General features: G+C 51.8%; 1 pseudogene; it reads left to right on the forward strand.

Annotated features, from left to right (window-relative positions):
• The first annotated feature begins 1,779 nt into the window (after positions 1 to 1,779).
• On the forward strand, positions 1,780 to 5,780 carry LOC140192657 (uncharacterized; annotated as a pseudogene).
• Positions 5,781 to 17,003: the final 11,223 nt, after the last annotated feature.

Raw genomic sequence — 17,003 nt, forward strand, 5'->3', positions numbered from 1 at the left:
AGCCTGAGGACCCACACCGCGAAGTTCAGGAACAGTTATTACCCCTCAACCATCACGGAGGAGGTACAGGATCCTCAGGTCCCACACCACCAGGTTCAGGAACAGATATTACCCCTCAACCATCAGGAACGAGTTTCAGGAGCCTAAGGACCAAGACCACCAGGTTCAGGAACATTTATTACCCTCAACCGTCTGGAAGGAGGTACAGGAGCCTGAGGACCCACACCGCGAAGTTCAGGAACAGTTATTACCCCTCAACCATCACGGAGGAGGTACAGGATCCTCAGGTCCCACACCACCAGGTTCAGGAACAGTTACTACCCCTCAACCATGAGGAAAGAGGTACAGGAGCCTCAGGACCCTCACTACCAGTTTGAGGATGAGTTATTACCCCGCAACCATCAGGAAGGAGATACAGGAGCCTCAGGAACCACACCACCAGCATCAGGAGCTGTTATTACCCCTCAGCTATGTGAAGGAGGTACAGGAGCCTGAGGAACCAGACCACCATTTTCAGGAAGAGATATTACGCCTCAAACATCAGGGAGGATGTACAGGAGCCTCAGGATCCAGACCACTAGGTTCAGGAACAGTTATTACCCCCTCAAACATCAGGAGGATGTACAGGAGCCTCAGGACCCACACCACTAGGTTCAGGAACAGTTATTACCCATCAACTATCAGGAAGGAGATGCAGGAGCATCAGGACCCACACCACCAGGTTTGGGAACAGTTATTACCACTCAAACATCAGGAAGGAGGTACAGGAGCCTCAGGACCCACACCACCAGGTTCAGGGACAGTTATTACCCCTCACCTCTGAGGAAGGAAGTACAGAAGCCTCAGGACCCACACCTCCATGTTGAGGAACAGTTATTACACCTCAACTACCAGGAAGGAGGTACAGGAGCCTCAGCACCCACACCACCAGGTACAGGAACATTTATTACCCCTCAACCATCAGGAAGAATATACAGCAGCCTCAGACCCACACCACCAGGTTCGGGAACAGTTGTTACCCCTCAACCATCAGGGAGAAGGTACAGGAGCCTCAGGTCCCACACCAACATGTTCAGGAACAGTTATTACCCCTCAACCATCAGGAACGAGTTTCAGCAGCCAAAGGACCAAGACCACCAGGGGCAGGAACAAATATTACCCCTCAACCATCTGGAAGGAGGGACAGGAGCCTCAGGACACACCACCAGTTTAAGGAACAGTTATTATCCCTCACCATCAGGAAGGAGGTACAGGAGCCTCATAACCCACACCACCAGGTTCAGGAACATTTATTACCCCTCAACCATCAGAAAGGAGGTACAGGAGACTGAGGACCCACACCACCCGGTTCAGGAACAGTTATGACCCCTCAAACATCAGGAAGAATGTACAGCAGACTGAGGACCCGCACCACCAGGTTCGGGAACTTTTATTGCACCTCAACCATCAGGAAGGAGGTACAGTAGCCTCCAGACAAACACCACAAGGTTCAGGGACAGTTATTACCCCTCAACCATCAGGAACGAGTTTCAGGAGCCTAAGGACCAAGACCACCAGGTTCAGGAACAATTATTACCCCTCAACCATCAGGAAGGAAGGACAGGAGCCTCAGGACACACCACCAGTTTCAGGAACAGTTATTCTCCCTCAACCATCAGGAAGGAGGTACAGGAGCCTCATAACCCACACCACCAGGTTCAGGAACAGTTATTAGCCCTCAAACATCAGAAAGGAGGTACAGTACACTGAGGACCCACACCACCTGGTTCAGGAACAGCTATGACCCCTCAAACATCAGGAAGAATGTACAGCAGCCTCAGGACCCACACCACCAGGTTCCGGAACAGTTATTACCCCTCAACCATCAGGAAGGAGGTACAGTAGCCTCCAGACAAACACCACCAGGTTCAGGGACACTTATTACCCCTCAAACATCAGGAAGGAGGTACAGGTGCCTCAGGACCCACACCGCCAGGTTCAGTAACAGTTATTACCCGTCAACCATCTGGAAGGAGTTACAGGAGCCTGAGGACCCACACCACCAGGATCAGGAACAGTTATTACCCCTCAACCATCAGGAAGGAGGTACAGGAGACTGAGGACCCACACTGCCAAGTTCAGGAACAGTTATTACCCCTCAACCATCACGGAGGAGGTACAGGATCCTCAGGTCCCACACCACCAGGTTCAGGAACAGTTACTACCCCTCAACCATGAGGATGGAGGTACAGGAGCCTCAGGACCCTGACTACCAGTTTGAGGAAGAGTTATTACCCCTCAACCATCTGGAAGCAGGTACAGGAGCCTCAGGACCCACACCGCCAGGTTCAGGAAGAGTTATTACCCCTCAAACATCAGGAGGATGTACAGGAGCCTCAGGACACACACCACTAGGTTCAGGAACAGTTATTACACCTCAATCATCAGGAAGGAGGTACAGGAGCCTGAGGACCCACACCACCAGGTTCAGGAACAGTTATTACCCCTCAGCCGTCTGGAAGGAGGTAAGGAGCCTCAGGGCCCACACCACCAGGTTCAGGAAGAGTTATTACCCCTCAACCATCAGGAAGGAGGTACAGGAGCCTCAGGACCAACACCACCAGATTCAGGAACAGTTATTACCCCTCAATCATCAGGAAGGAGGTACAGGAGCCTGAGGACCCACACCACCGGGTTCAGGAACAGTTATTACCCCTCAACCGTCTGGAAGGAGGTAAGGAGCCTCAGGGCCCACACCACCAGGTTCAGGAAGAGTTATTACCCCTCAACCATCAGGAAGGAGGTACAGGAGCCTCAGGACCAACACCACCAGATTCAGGAACAGTTATTACCCCTCAATCATCAGGAAGGAGGTACAGGAGCCTGAGGACCCACACCACCGGGTTCAGGAACAGTTATTACCCCTCAACCGTCTGGAAGGAGGTACAGGATCCTCAGGACCCACACCACCAGGTTCAGGAAGAGTTATTATCCCTCAACCATCAGGAAGGAGGTGGAGGTGCCTCAAGACCCACACCACCAGGTTCAGGGACAGTTATTACCCCTCACCTCTGAGGAAGGAAGTATCGAAGCCTCAGGACCCACACCTCCATGTTGAGGAACAGTTATTACCCCTCAACTACCAGGAAGGAGGTACAGGAGCCTCAGCACCCACACCACCAGGTACAGGAACATTTATTACCCCTCAACCATCAGGAAGAATATACAGCAGCCTCAGACCCACACCACCAGGTTCGGGAACAGTTATTACCCCTCAACCATCAGGGAGAAGGTACAGGAGCCTCAGGTCCCACACCAACATGTTCAGGAACAGTTATTACCCCTCAACCATCAGGAACGAGTTTCAGCAGCCTAAGGACCAAGACCACCAGGGGCAGGAACAAATATTACCCCTCAACCATCAGGAAGGAAGGACAGGAGCCTCAGGACACACCACCAGTTTCAGGAACAGTTATTATCCCTCACCATCAGGAAGGAGGTACAGGAGCCTCATAACCCACACCACCAGGTTCAGGAACATTTATTACCCCTCAACCATCAGAAAGGAGGTACAGGAGACTGAGGGCCCACACCACCTGGTTCAGGAACAGTTATGACCCCTCAAACATCAGGAAGAATGTACAGCAGACTGAGGACCCACACCACCAGGTTCGGGAACTTTTATTACACCTCAACCATCAGGAAGGAGGTACAGTAGCCTCCAGACAAACACCACAAGGTTCAGGGACAGTTATTACCCCTCAACCATCAGGAACGAGTTTCAGGAGCCTAAGGACCAAGACCACCAGGTTCAGGAACAATTAATACCCCTCAACCATCAGGAAGGAAGGACAGGAGCCTCAGGACACACCACCAGTTTCAGGAACAGTTATTCTCCCTCAACCATCAGGAAGGAGGTACAGGAGCCTCATAACCCACACAACCAGGTTCAGGAACAGTTATTAGCCCTCAAACATCAGAAAGGAGGTACAGTACACTGAGGACCCACACCACCTGGTTCAGGAACAGCTATGACCCCTCAAACATCAGGAAGAATGTACAGAAGCCTCAGGACCCACACCACCAGGTTTGGGAACAGTTATTACCCCTCAACCATCAGGAAGGAGGTACAGTAGCCTCCGGACAAACACCACCAGGTTCAGGAACAGTTATTACCCCTCAACCATGAGGATGGAGGTACAGGAGCCTCAGGACCCTCACTACCAGTTTGAGGAAGAGTTATTACCCCTCAACCATCTGGAAGCAGGTACAGGAGCCTCAGGACCCACACCGCCAGGTTCAGGAAGAGTTATTACCCCCCAACCATCAGGAAGGAGGTACAGGAGCCTCAGGACCCACACCACCAGGTTCGGGAACAGTTACTACCCCTCAACCATCAGGGAGAAGGTACAGGAGCCTCAGGTCCCACACCAACATGTTCAGGAACAGTTATTACCCCTCAACCATCAGGAACGAGTTTCAGCAGCCTAAGGACCAAGACCACCAGGGGCAGGAACAAATATTACCCCTCAACCATCTGGAAGGAGGGACAGGAGCCTCAGGACACACCACCAGTTTCAGGAACAGTTATTATCCCTCACCATCAGGAAGGAGGTACAGGAGCCTCATAACCCACACCACCAGGTTCAGGAACATTTATTACCCCTCAACCATCAGAAAGGAGGTACAGGAGACTGAGGGCCCACACCACCAAGTTCAGGAACAGTTATGACCCCTCAAACATCAGGAAGAATGTACAGCAGACTGAGGACCCACACCACCAGGTTCGGGAACTTTTATTACACCTCAACCATCAGGAAGGAGGTACAGTAGCCTCCAGACAAACACCACAAGTTTCAGGGACAGTTATTACCCCTCAACCATCAGGAACGAGTTTCAGGAGCCTAAGGACCAAGACCACCAGGTTCAGGAACAATTAATACCCCTCAACCATCAGGAAGGAAGGACAGGAGCCTCAGGACACACCACCAGTTTCAGGAACAGTTATTCTCCCTCAACCATCAGGAAGGAGGTACAGGAGCCTCATAACCCACACAACCAGGTTCAGGAACAGTTATTAGCCCTCAAACATCAGAAAGGAGGTACAGTACACTGAGGACCCACACCACCTGGTTCAGGAACAGCTATGACCCCTCAAACATCAGGAAGAATGTACAGCAGCCTCAGGACCCGCACCACCAGGTTTGGGAACAGTTATCACCCCTCAACCATCAGGAAGGAGGTACAGTAGCCTCCGGACAAACACCACCAGGTTCAGGGACACTTATTACCCCTCAAACATCAGGAAGGAGGTACAGGTGCCTCAGGACCCACACCGCCAGGTTCAGGAACAGTTATTACCCCTCAACCATCACGGAGGAGGTTCAGGATCCTCAGGTCCCACACCACCAGGTTCAGGAACAGTTATTACCCCTCAACCATGAGGATGGAGGTACAGGAGCCTCAGGACCCTCACTACCAGTTTGAGGAAGAGTTATTACCTCACAACCATCTGGAAGCAGGTACAGGAGCCTCAGAACCCACACCGCCAGGTTCAGGAAGAGTTATTACCCCCCAACCATCAGGAAGGAGGTACAGGAGCCTCAGGACCCACAACACCAGGTTCAGGGACAGTTATTACCCCTCAGCCATCAGGAATGGGGTACAGTAGCCTCAGGACACACTTCACCAGGTTCGGGAACAGTTATTACCCCTCAACCATCAGGAAGGAGGTACAGGAGCCTCAGGACCCACACCACCAGGTTCAGGGACAGTTATTACTCCTCAACTTGAGGAAGGAAGTACAGAAGCCTCAGGACCCACACCTCCATGTTGAGGAACAGTTATTACCCCTCAACCGTCTGAAAGGAGGTACAGGATCCTCAGTACACACACCACCAGGTTCAGGAAGAGTTATTATCCCTCAACCATCAGGAAGGAGGTACAGGAGCCTCAGGACCAACACCACCAGTTTCAGGAACAGTTATTACCTCTCAATAATCAGCGAGTAGGTACAGGGTCCTCAGGACACACACCACCAGGTTCAGGAACAGTTATTACACCTCAACCATCAGGGTGGAGGTACAGGATCCTCAGTACACACACCACCAGGTTGAGAAACAGTTATTACCCCTCAACCATCAGGAAGTAGGTACAGGATCCTCAGGTTCCCACACCAACAGGTTCAGGAACGGTCATTACCCCTCAACCATCAGGAAGGAGGTACAGGAGCCTCAGGACCAACACCACCAGATTCAGGAACAGTTATTACCCCTCAATCATCAGGAAGGAGGTACAGGAGCCTGAGGACCCACACCACCGGGTTCAGGAACAGTTATTACCCCTCAACCGTCTGGAAGGAGGTACAGGATCCTCAGGACCCACACCACCAGGTTCAGGAAGAGTTATTATCCCTCAACCATCAGGAAGGAGGTGGAGGTGCCTCAAGACCCACACCACCAGGTTCAGGGACAGTTATTACCCCTCACCTCTGAGGAAGGAAGTATCGAAGCCTCAGGACCCACACCTCCATGTTGAGGAACAGTTATTACCCCTCAACTACCAGGAAGGAGGTACAGGAGCCTCAGCACCCACACCACCAGGTACAGGAACATTTATTACCCCTCAACCATCAGGAAGAATATACAGCAGCCTCAGACCCACACCACCAGGTTCGGGAACAGTTATTACCCCTCAACCATCAGGGAGAAGGTACAGGAGCCTCAGGTCCCACACCAACATGTTCAGGAACAGTTATTACCCCTCAACCATCAGGAACGAGTTTCAGCAGCCTAAGGACCAAGACCACCAGGGGCAGGAACAAATATTACCCCTCAACCATCAGGAAGGAAGGACAGGAGCCTCAGGACACACCACCAGTTTCAGGAACAGTTATTATCCCTCACCATCAGGAAGGAGGTACAGGAGCCTCATAACCCACACCACCAGGTTCAGGAACATTTATTACCCCTCAACCATCAGAAAGGAGGTACAGGAGACTGAGGGCCCACACCACCTGGTTCAGGAACAGTTATGACCCCTCAAACATCAGGAAGAATGTACAGCAGACTGAGGACCCACACCACCAGGTTCGGGAACTTTTATTACACCTCAACCATCAGGAAGGAGGTACAGTAGCCTCCAGACAAACACCACAAGGTTCAGGGACAGTTATTACCCCTCAACCATCAGGAACGAGTTTCAGGAGCCTAAGGACCAAGACCACCAGGTTCAGGAACAATTAATACCCCTCAACCATCAGGAAGGAAGGACAGGAGCCTCAGGACACACCACCAGTTTCAGGAACAGTTATTCTCCCTCAACCATCAGGAAGGAGGTACAGGAGCCTCATAACCCACACAACCAGGTTCAGGAACAGTTATTAGCCCTCAAACATCAGAAAGGAGGTACAGTACACTGAGGACCCACACCACCTGGTTCAGGAACAGCTATGACCCCTCAAACATCAGGAAGAATGTACAGAAGCCTCAGGACCCACACCACCAGGTTTGGGAACAGTTATTACCCCTCAACCATCAGGAAGGAGGTACAGTAGCCTCCGGACAAACACCACCAGGTTCAGGAACAGTTATTACCCCTCAACCATGAGGATGGAGGTACAGGAGCCTCAGGACCCTCACTACCAGTTTGAGGAAGAGTTATTACCCCTCAACCATCTGGAAACAGGTACAGGAGCCTCAGGACCCACACCGCCAGGTTCAGGAAGAGTTATTACCCCCCAACCATCAGGAAGGAGGTACAGGAGCCTCAGGACCCACACCACCAGGTTCGGGAACAGTTACTACCCCTCAACCATCAGGGAGAAGGTACAGGAGCCTCAGGTCCCACACCAACATGTTCAGGAACAGTTATTACCCCTCAACCATCAGGAACGAGTTTCAGCAGCCTAAGGACCAAGACCACCAGGGGCAGGAACAAATATTACCCCTCAACCATCTGGAAGGAGGGACAGGAGCCTCAGGACACACCACCAGTTTCAGGAACAGTTATTATCCCTCACCATCAGGAAGGAGGTACAGGAGCCTCATAACCCACACCACCAGGTTCAGGAACATTTATTACCCCTCAACCATCAGAAAGGAGGTACAGGAGACTGAGGGCCCACACCACCAAGTTCAGGAACAGTTATGACCCCTCAAACATCAGGAAGAATGTACAGCAGACTGAGGACCCACACCACCAGGTTCGGGAACTTTTATTACACCTCAACCATCAGGAAGGAGGTACAGTAGCCTCCAGACAAACACCACAAGTTTCAGGGACAGTTATTACCCCTCAACCATCAGGAACGAGTTTCAGGAGCCTAAGGACCAAGACCACCAGGTTCAGGAACAATTAATACCCCTCAACCATCAGGAAGGAAGGACAGGAGCCTCAGGACACACCACCAGTTTCAGGAACAGTTATTCTCCCTCAACCATCAGAAAGGAGGTACAGGAGCCTCATAACCCACACAACCAGGTTCAGGAACAGTTATTAGCCCTCAAACATCAGAAAGGAGGTACAGTACACTGAGGACCCACACCACCTGGTTCAGGAACAGCTATGACCCCTCAAACATCAGGAAGAATGTACAGCAGCCTCAGGACCCGCACCACCAGGTTTGGGAACAGTTATCACCCCTCAACCATCAGGAAGGAGGTACAGTAGCCTCCGGACAAACACCACCAGGTTCAGGGACACTTATTACCCCTCAAACATCAGGAAGGAGGTACAGGTGCCTCAGGACCCACACCGCCAGGTTCAGGAACAGTTATTACCCCTCAACCATCACGGAGGAGGTTCAGGATCCTCAGGTCCCACACCACCAGGTTCAGGAACAGTTATTACCCCTCAACCATGAGGATGGAGGTACAGGAGCCTCAGGACCCTCACTACCAGTTTGAGGAAGAGTTATTACCTCACAACCATCTGGAAGCAGGTACAGGAGCCTCAGAACCCACACCGCCAGGTTCAGGAAGAGTTATTACCCCCCAACCATCAGGAAGGAGGTACAGGAGCCTCAGGACCCACAACACCAGGTTCAGGGACAGTTATTACCCCTCAGCCATCAGGAATGGGGTACAGTAGCCTCAGGACACACTTCACCAGGTTCGGGAACAGTTATTACCCCTCAACCATCAGGAAGGAGGTACAGGAGCCTCAGGACCCACACCACCAGGTTCAGGGACAGTTATTACTCCTCAACTTGAGGAAGGAAGTACAGAAGCCTCAGGACCCACACCTCCATGTTGAGGAACAGTTATTACCCCTCAACCGTCTGAAAGGAGGTACAGGATCCTCAGTACACACACCACCAGGTTCAGGAAGAGTTATTATCCCTCAACCATCAGGAAGGAGGTACAGGAGCCTCAGGACCAACACCACCAGTTTCAGGAACAGTTATTACCTCTCAATAATCAGCGAGTAGGTACAGGGTCCTCAGGACACACACCACCAGGTTCAGGAACAGTTATTACACCTCAACCATCAGGGTGGAGGTACAGGATCCTCAGTACACACACCACCAGGTTGAGAAACAGTTATTACCCCTCAACCATCAGGAAGTAGGTACAGGATCCTCAGGTTCCCACACCAACAGGTTCAGGAACGGTCATTACCCCTCAACCATCAGGAAGGAGGTACAGGAGCCTCAGGACCAACACCACCAGATTCAGGAACAGTTATTACCCCTCAATCATCAGGAAGGAGGTACAGGAGCCTGAGGACCCACACCACCGGGTTCAGGAACAGTTATTACCCCTCAACCGTCTGGAAGGAGGTACAGGATCCTCAGGACCCACACCACCAGGTTCAGGAAGAGTTATTATCCCTCAACCATCAGGAAGGAGGTGGAGGTGCCTCAAGACCCACACCACCAGGTTCAGGGACAGTTATTACCCCTCACCTCTGAGGAAGGAAGTATCGAAGCCTCAGGACCCACACCTCCATGTTGAGGAACAGTTATTACCCCTCAACTACCAGGAAGGAGGTACAGGAGCCTCAGCACCCACACCACCAGGTACAGGAACATTTATTACCCCTCAACCATCAGGAAGAATATACAGCAGCCTCAGACCCACACCACCAGGTTCGGGAACAGTTATTACCCCTCAACCATCTGGGAGAAGGTACAGGAGCCTCAGGTTCCACACCAACATGTTCAGGAACAGTTATTACCCCTCAACCATCAGGAACGAGTTTCAGCAGCCTAAGGACCAAGACCACCAGGGGCAGGAACAAATATTACCCCTCAACCATCTGGAAGGAGGGACAGGAGCCTCAGGACACACCACCAGTTTCAGGAACAGTTATTATCCCTCATAATTAGGAAGGAGGTACAGGAGCCTCATAACCCACACCACCAGGTTCAGGAACATTTATTAGCCTTCAAACATCAGGAAGGAGATACAGGTGCCTCAGGACCAACACCACCAAGTTCAGGAACAGTTATTACCCCTCAACCATCAGCAAGGAGGTACAGGAGACTGAGGACCCACACCACCTGGTTCAGGAACAGTTATGACCCCTCAAACATCAGGAGGAATGTACAGCAGACTGAGGACCCACACCACCAGGTTCGGGAACTTTTATTACACCTCAACCATCAGGAAGGAGGTACAGTAGCCTCCAGAGAAACACCACAAGGTTCAGGGACAGTTATTACCCCTCAAACATCAGGAAGGAGGTACAGGAGCCGCAGGACCCACACCACCAGGTTCAGGGACAGTTATTACCCTCAACTCTGAGGAAGGAAGTGCAGAAGCCTCAGGACCCACACCTCCATGTTGAGGAACAGTTATTTCCCCTCAACTACCAGGAAGGAGGTACAGAAGCCTCAGGACCCACACCACCAGGTACAGGAACAGTTATTACTCCTCAAACATCAGAAAGGAGGTACAGTACACTGAGGACCCACACCACCTGGTTCAGGAACAGCTATGACCCCTCAAACATCAGGAAGAATGTACAGCAGCCTCAGGACCCACACCGCCAGGTTCAGGAAGAGTTATTACCCCCCAACCATCAGGAAGGAGGTACAGGAGCCTCAGGACCCACAACACCAGGTTCAGGGACAGTTATTACCCCTCAGCCATCAGGAATGGGGTACAGTAGCCTCAGGACACACTTCACCAGGTTCGGGAACAGTTATTACCCCTCAACCATCAGGAAGGAGGTACAGGAGCCTCAGGACCCACACCACCAGGTTCAGGGACAGTTATTACTCCTCAACTTGAGGAAGGAAGTACAGAAGCCTCAGGACCCACACCTCCATGTTGAGGAACAGTTATTACCCCTCAACCGTCTGGAAGGAGGTACAGGATCCTCAGTACACACACCACCAGGTTCAGGAAGAGTTATTATCCCTCAACCATCAGGAAGGAGGTACAGGAGCCTCAGGACCAACACCACCAGTTTCAGGAACAGTTATTACCTCTCAATAATCAGCGAGTAGGTACAGGGTCCTCAGGACACACACCACCAGGTTCAGGAACAGTTATTACACCTCAACCATCAGGGTGGAGGTACAGGATCCTCAGTACACACACCACCAGGTTGAGAAACAGTTATTACCCCTCAACCATCAGGAAGTAGGTACAGGATCCTCAGGTTCCCACACCAACAGGTTCAGGAACGGTCATTACCCCTCAACCATCAGGAAGGAGGTACAGGAGCCTCAGGACCAACACCACCAGATTCAGGAACAGTTATTACCCCTCAATCATCAGGAAGGAGGTACAGGAGCCTGAGGACCCACACCACCGGGTTCAGGAACAGTTATTACCCCTCAACCGTCTGGAAGGAGGTACAGGATCCTCAGGACCCACACCACCAGGTTCAGGAAGAGTTATTATCCCTCAACCATCAGGAAGGAGGTGGAGGTGCCTCAAGACCCACACCACCAGGTTCAGGGACAGTTATTACCCCTCACCTCTGAGGAAGGAAGTATCGAAGCCTCAGGACCCACACCTCCATGTTGAGGAACAGTTATTACCCCTCAACTACCAGGAAGGAGGTACAGGAGCCTCAGCACCCACACCACCAGGTACAGGAACATTTATTACCCCTCAACCATCAGGAAGAATATACAGCAGCCTCAGACCCACACCACCAGGTTCGGGAACAGTTATTACCCCTCAACCATCTGGGAGAAGGTACAGGAGCCTCAGGTTCCACACCAACATGTTCAGGAACAGTTATTACCCCTCAACCATCAGGAACGAGTTTCAGCAGCCTAAGGACCAAGACCACCAGGGGCAGGAACAAATATTACCCCTCAACCATCTGGAAGGAGGGACAGGAGCCTCAGGACACACCACCAGTTTCAGGAACAGTTATTATCCCTCATAATTAGGAAGGAGGTACAGGAGCCTCATAACCCACACCACCAGGTTCAGGAACATTTATTAGCCTTCAAACATCAGGAAGGAGATACAGGTGCCTCAGGACCAACACCACCAAGTTCAGGAACAGTTATTACCCCTCAACCATCAGCAAGGAGGTACAGGAGACTGAGGACCCACACCACCTGGTTCAGGAACAGTTATGACCCCTCAAACATCAGGAGGAATGTACAGCAGACTGAGGACCCACACCACCAGGTTCGGGAACTTTTATTACACCTCAACCATCAGGAAGGAGGTACAGTAGCCTCCAGAGAAACACCACAAGGTTCAGGGACAGTTATTACCCCTCAAACATCAGGAAGGAGGTACAGGAGCCGCAGGACCCACACCACCAGGTTCAGGGACAGTTATTACCCTCAACTCTGAGGAAGGAAGTGCAGAAGCCTCAGGACCCACACCTCCATGTTGAGGAACAGTTATTTCCCCTCAACTACCAGGAAGGAGGTACAGAAGCCTCAGGACCCACACCACCAGGTACAGGAACAGTTATTACTCCTCAAACATCAGAAAGGAGGTACAGTACACTGAGGACCCACACCACCTGGTTCAGGAACAGCTATGACCCCTCAAACATCAGGAAGAATGTACAGCAGCCTCAGGACCCACACCACCATGTTCGGGAGCAGTTATTACCCCTCAACCATCAGGAAGGAGGTACAGTAGCCTCCAGACAAACACCACCAGGTTCAGGGACACTTATTACCCCTCAAACATCAGGAAGGAGGTACAGGTGCCTCAGGACCCACACCGCCAGGTTCAGGAACAGTTATTACCCGTCAACCATCTGGAAGGAGATACAGGAGCCTGAGGACCCACACCACCAGGATCAGGAACAGTTATTACCCCTCAACCATCAGGAAGGAGGTACAGGAGACTGAGGACCCACACTGCCAAGTTCAGGAACAGTTATTACCCCTCAACCATCACGGAGGAGGTACAGGATCCTCAGGTCCCACACCACCAGGTTCAGGAACAGTTATTACCCCTCAACCATGAGGATGGAGGTACAGGAGCCTCAGGACCCTCACTACCAGTTTGAGGAAGAGTTATTACCCCTCAACCATCTGGAAGCAGGTACAGAAGCCTCAGGACCCACACCACTAGGTTCAGGAACAGTTATTACCCATCAACTATCAGGAAGGAGATACAGGAGCATCAGGACCCACACCACCAGGTTCGGGAACAGTTATTACCACTCAACCATCAGGAATGGGGTACAGTAGCCTCAGGACACACTTCACCAGGTTCGGGAACAGTTATTACCCCTCAACCATCAGGAAGGAGGTACAGGAGCCTCAGGACCCACACCACCAGGTTCAGGGACAGTTATTACCCCTCAACACTGAGGAAGGAAGTACAGAAGCCTCAGGACCCACACCTCCATGTTGAGGAACTGTTATTACCCCTCAACTACCAGGAAGGAGGTGCAGAAGCCTCAGGACCCACACCACCAGATTCAGGAACAGTTATTACTCCTCAACCATCAGAAAGGAGGTACAGGAGACTGAGGACCCACACCACCAGGTTCAGGAACAGTTATTGCCCCTCAACCGTCTGGAAGGAGGTACAGGAGCCTGAGGACCCACACCAACAGGTTCAGGAACAGTTATTACCCCTCAATCATCAGGAAGGAGGTACAGGAGCCTGAGGACCCACACCACCAGGTTCAGGAACAGTTATTACCCCTCAGCCGTCTGGAAGGAGGTAAGGAGCCTCAGGGCCCACACCACCAGGTTCAGGAAGAGTTATTACCCCTCAACCATCAGGAAGGAGGTACAGGAGCCTCAGGACCAACACCACCAGATTCAGGAACAGTTATTACCCCTCAATCATCAGGAAGGAGGTACAGGAGCCTGAGGACCCACACCACCGGGTTCAGGAACAGTTATTACCCCTCAACCGTCTGGAAGGAGGTACAGGATCCTCAGTACACACACCACCAGGTTCAGGAAGAGTTATTATCCCTCAACCATCAGGAAGGAGGTACAGGAGCCTCAGGACACACACCACCAGGTTCAGGAACAGTTATTACACCTCAACCATCAGGGTGGAGGTACAGGATCCTCAGGTTCCCACACCAACAGGTTCAGGAACGGTCATTACCCCTCAACCATCAGGAAGAGGTACAGGAGCCTCAGGACCCACACCACCAGGTTCAGGAACAGATATTACCCCTCAACCATCAGGAACGAGTTTCAGGAGCCTAAGGACCAAGACCACCAGGTTCAGGAACATTTATTACCCTCAACCGTCTGGAAGGAGGTACAGGAGCCTGAGGACCCACACCGCGAAGTTCAGGAACAGTTATTACCCCTCAACCATCACGGAGGAGGTACAGGATCCTCAGGTCCCACACCACCAGGTTCAGGAACAGATATTACCCCTCAACCATCAGGAACGAGTTTCAGGAGCCTAAGGACCAAGACCACCAGGTTCAGGAACATTTATTACCCTCAACCGTCTGGAAGGAGGTACAGGAGCCTGAGGACCCACACCGCGAAGTTCAGGAACAGTTATTACCCCTCAACCATCACGGAGGAGGTACAGGATCCTCAGGTCCCACACCACCAGGTTCAGGAACAGTTACTACCCCTCAACCATGAGGAAAGAGGTACAGGAGCCTCAGGACCCTCACTACCAGTTTGAGGATGAGTTATTACCCCGCAACCATCAGGAAGGAGATACAGGAGCCTCAGGAACCACACCACCAGCATCAGGAGCTGTTATTACCCCTCAGCTATGTGAAGGAGGTACAGGAGCCTGAGGAACCAGACCACCATTTTCAGGAAGAGATATTACGCCTCAAACATCAGGGAGGATGTACAGGAGCCTCAGGATCCAGACCACTAGGTTCAGGAACAGTTATTACCCCCTCAAACATCAGGAGGATGTACAGGAGCCTCAGGACCCACACCACTAGGTTCAGGAACAGTTATTACCCATCAACTATCAGGAAGGAGATGCAGGAGCATCAGGACCCACACCACCAGGTTTGGGAACAGTTATTACCACTCAAACATCAGGAAGGAGGTACAGGAGCCTCAGGACCCACACCACCAGGTTCAGGGACAGTTATTACCCCTCACCTCTGAGGAAGGAAGTACAGAAGCCTCAGGACCCACACCTCCATGTTGAGGAACAGTTATTACCCCTCAACTACCAGGAAGGAGGTACAGGAGCCTCAGCACCCACACCACCAGGTACAGGAACATTTATTACCCCTCAACCATCAGGAAGAATATACAGCAGCCTCAGACCCACACCACCAGGTTCGGGAACAGTTGTTACCCCTCAACCATCAGGGAGAAGGTACAGGAGCCTCAGGTCCCACACCAACATGTTCAGGAACAGTTATTACCCCTCAACCATCAGGAACGAGTTTCAGCAGCCAAAGGACCAAGACCACCAGGGGCAGGAACAAATATTACCCCTCAACCATCTGGAAGGAGGGACAGGAGCCTCAGGACACACCACCAGTTTAAGGAACAGTTATTATCCCTCACCATCAGGAAGGAGGTACAGGAGCCTCATAACCCACACCACCAGGTTCAGGAACATTTATTACCCCTCAACCATCAGAAAGGAGGTACAGGAGACTGAGGACCCACACCACCCGGTTCAGGAACAGTTATGACCCCTCAAACATCAGGAAGAATGTACAGCAGACTGAGGACCCGCACCACCAGGTTCGGGAACTTTTATTGCACCTCAACCATCAGGAAGGAGGTACAGTAGCCTCCAGACAAACACCACAAGGTTCAGGGACAGTTATTACCCCTCAACCATCAGGAACGAGTTTCAGGAGCCTAAGGACCAAGACCACCAGGTTCAGGAACAATTATTACCCCTCAACCATCAGGAAGGAAGGACAGGAGCCTCAGGACACACCACCAGTTTCAGGAACAGTTATTCTCCCTCAACCATCAGGAAGGAGGTACAGGAGCCTCATAACCCACACCACCAGGTTCAGGAACAGTTATTAGCCCTCAAACATCAGAAAGGAGGTACAGTACACTGAGGACCCACACCACCTGGTTCAGGAACAGCTATGACCCCTCAAACATCAGGAAGAATGTACAGCAGCCTCAGGACCCACACCACCAGGTTCGGGAACAGTTATTACCCCTCAACCATCAGGAAGGAGGTACAGTAGCCTCCAGACAAACACCATCAGGTTCAGGGACACTTATTACCCCTCAAACATCAGGAAGGAGGTACAGGTGCCTCAGGACCCACACCGCCAGGTTCAGTAACAGTTATTACCCGTCAACCATCTGGAAGGAGTTACAGGAGCCTGAGGACCCACACCACCAGGATCAGGAACAGTTATTACCCCTCAACCATCAGGAAGGAGGTACAGGAGACTGAGGACCCACACTGCCAAGTTCAGGAACAGTTATTACCCCTCAACCATCACGGAGGAGGTACAGGATCCTCAGGTCCCACACCACCAGGTTCAGGAACAGTTACTACCCCTCAACCATGAGGATGGAGGTACAGGAGCCTCAGGACCCTCACTACCAGTTTGAGGAAGAGTTATTACCCCTCAACCATCTGGAAGCAGGTACAGGAGCCTCAGGACCCACACCGCCAGGTTCAGGAAGAGTTATTACCCCC

The sequence above is a fragment of the Mobula birostris genome, unplaced genomic scaffold, assembly GCF_030028105.1.
Source record: "Mobula birostris isolate sMobBir1 unplaced genomic scaffold, sMobBir1.hap1 scaffold_2031, whole genome shotgun sequence".
In the NCBI taxonomy this organism is placed as follows: domain Eukaryota; kingdom Metazoa; phylum Chordata; class Chondrichthyes; order Myliobatiformes; family Myliobatidae; genus Mobula; species Mobula birostris.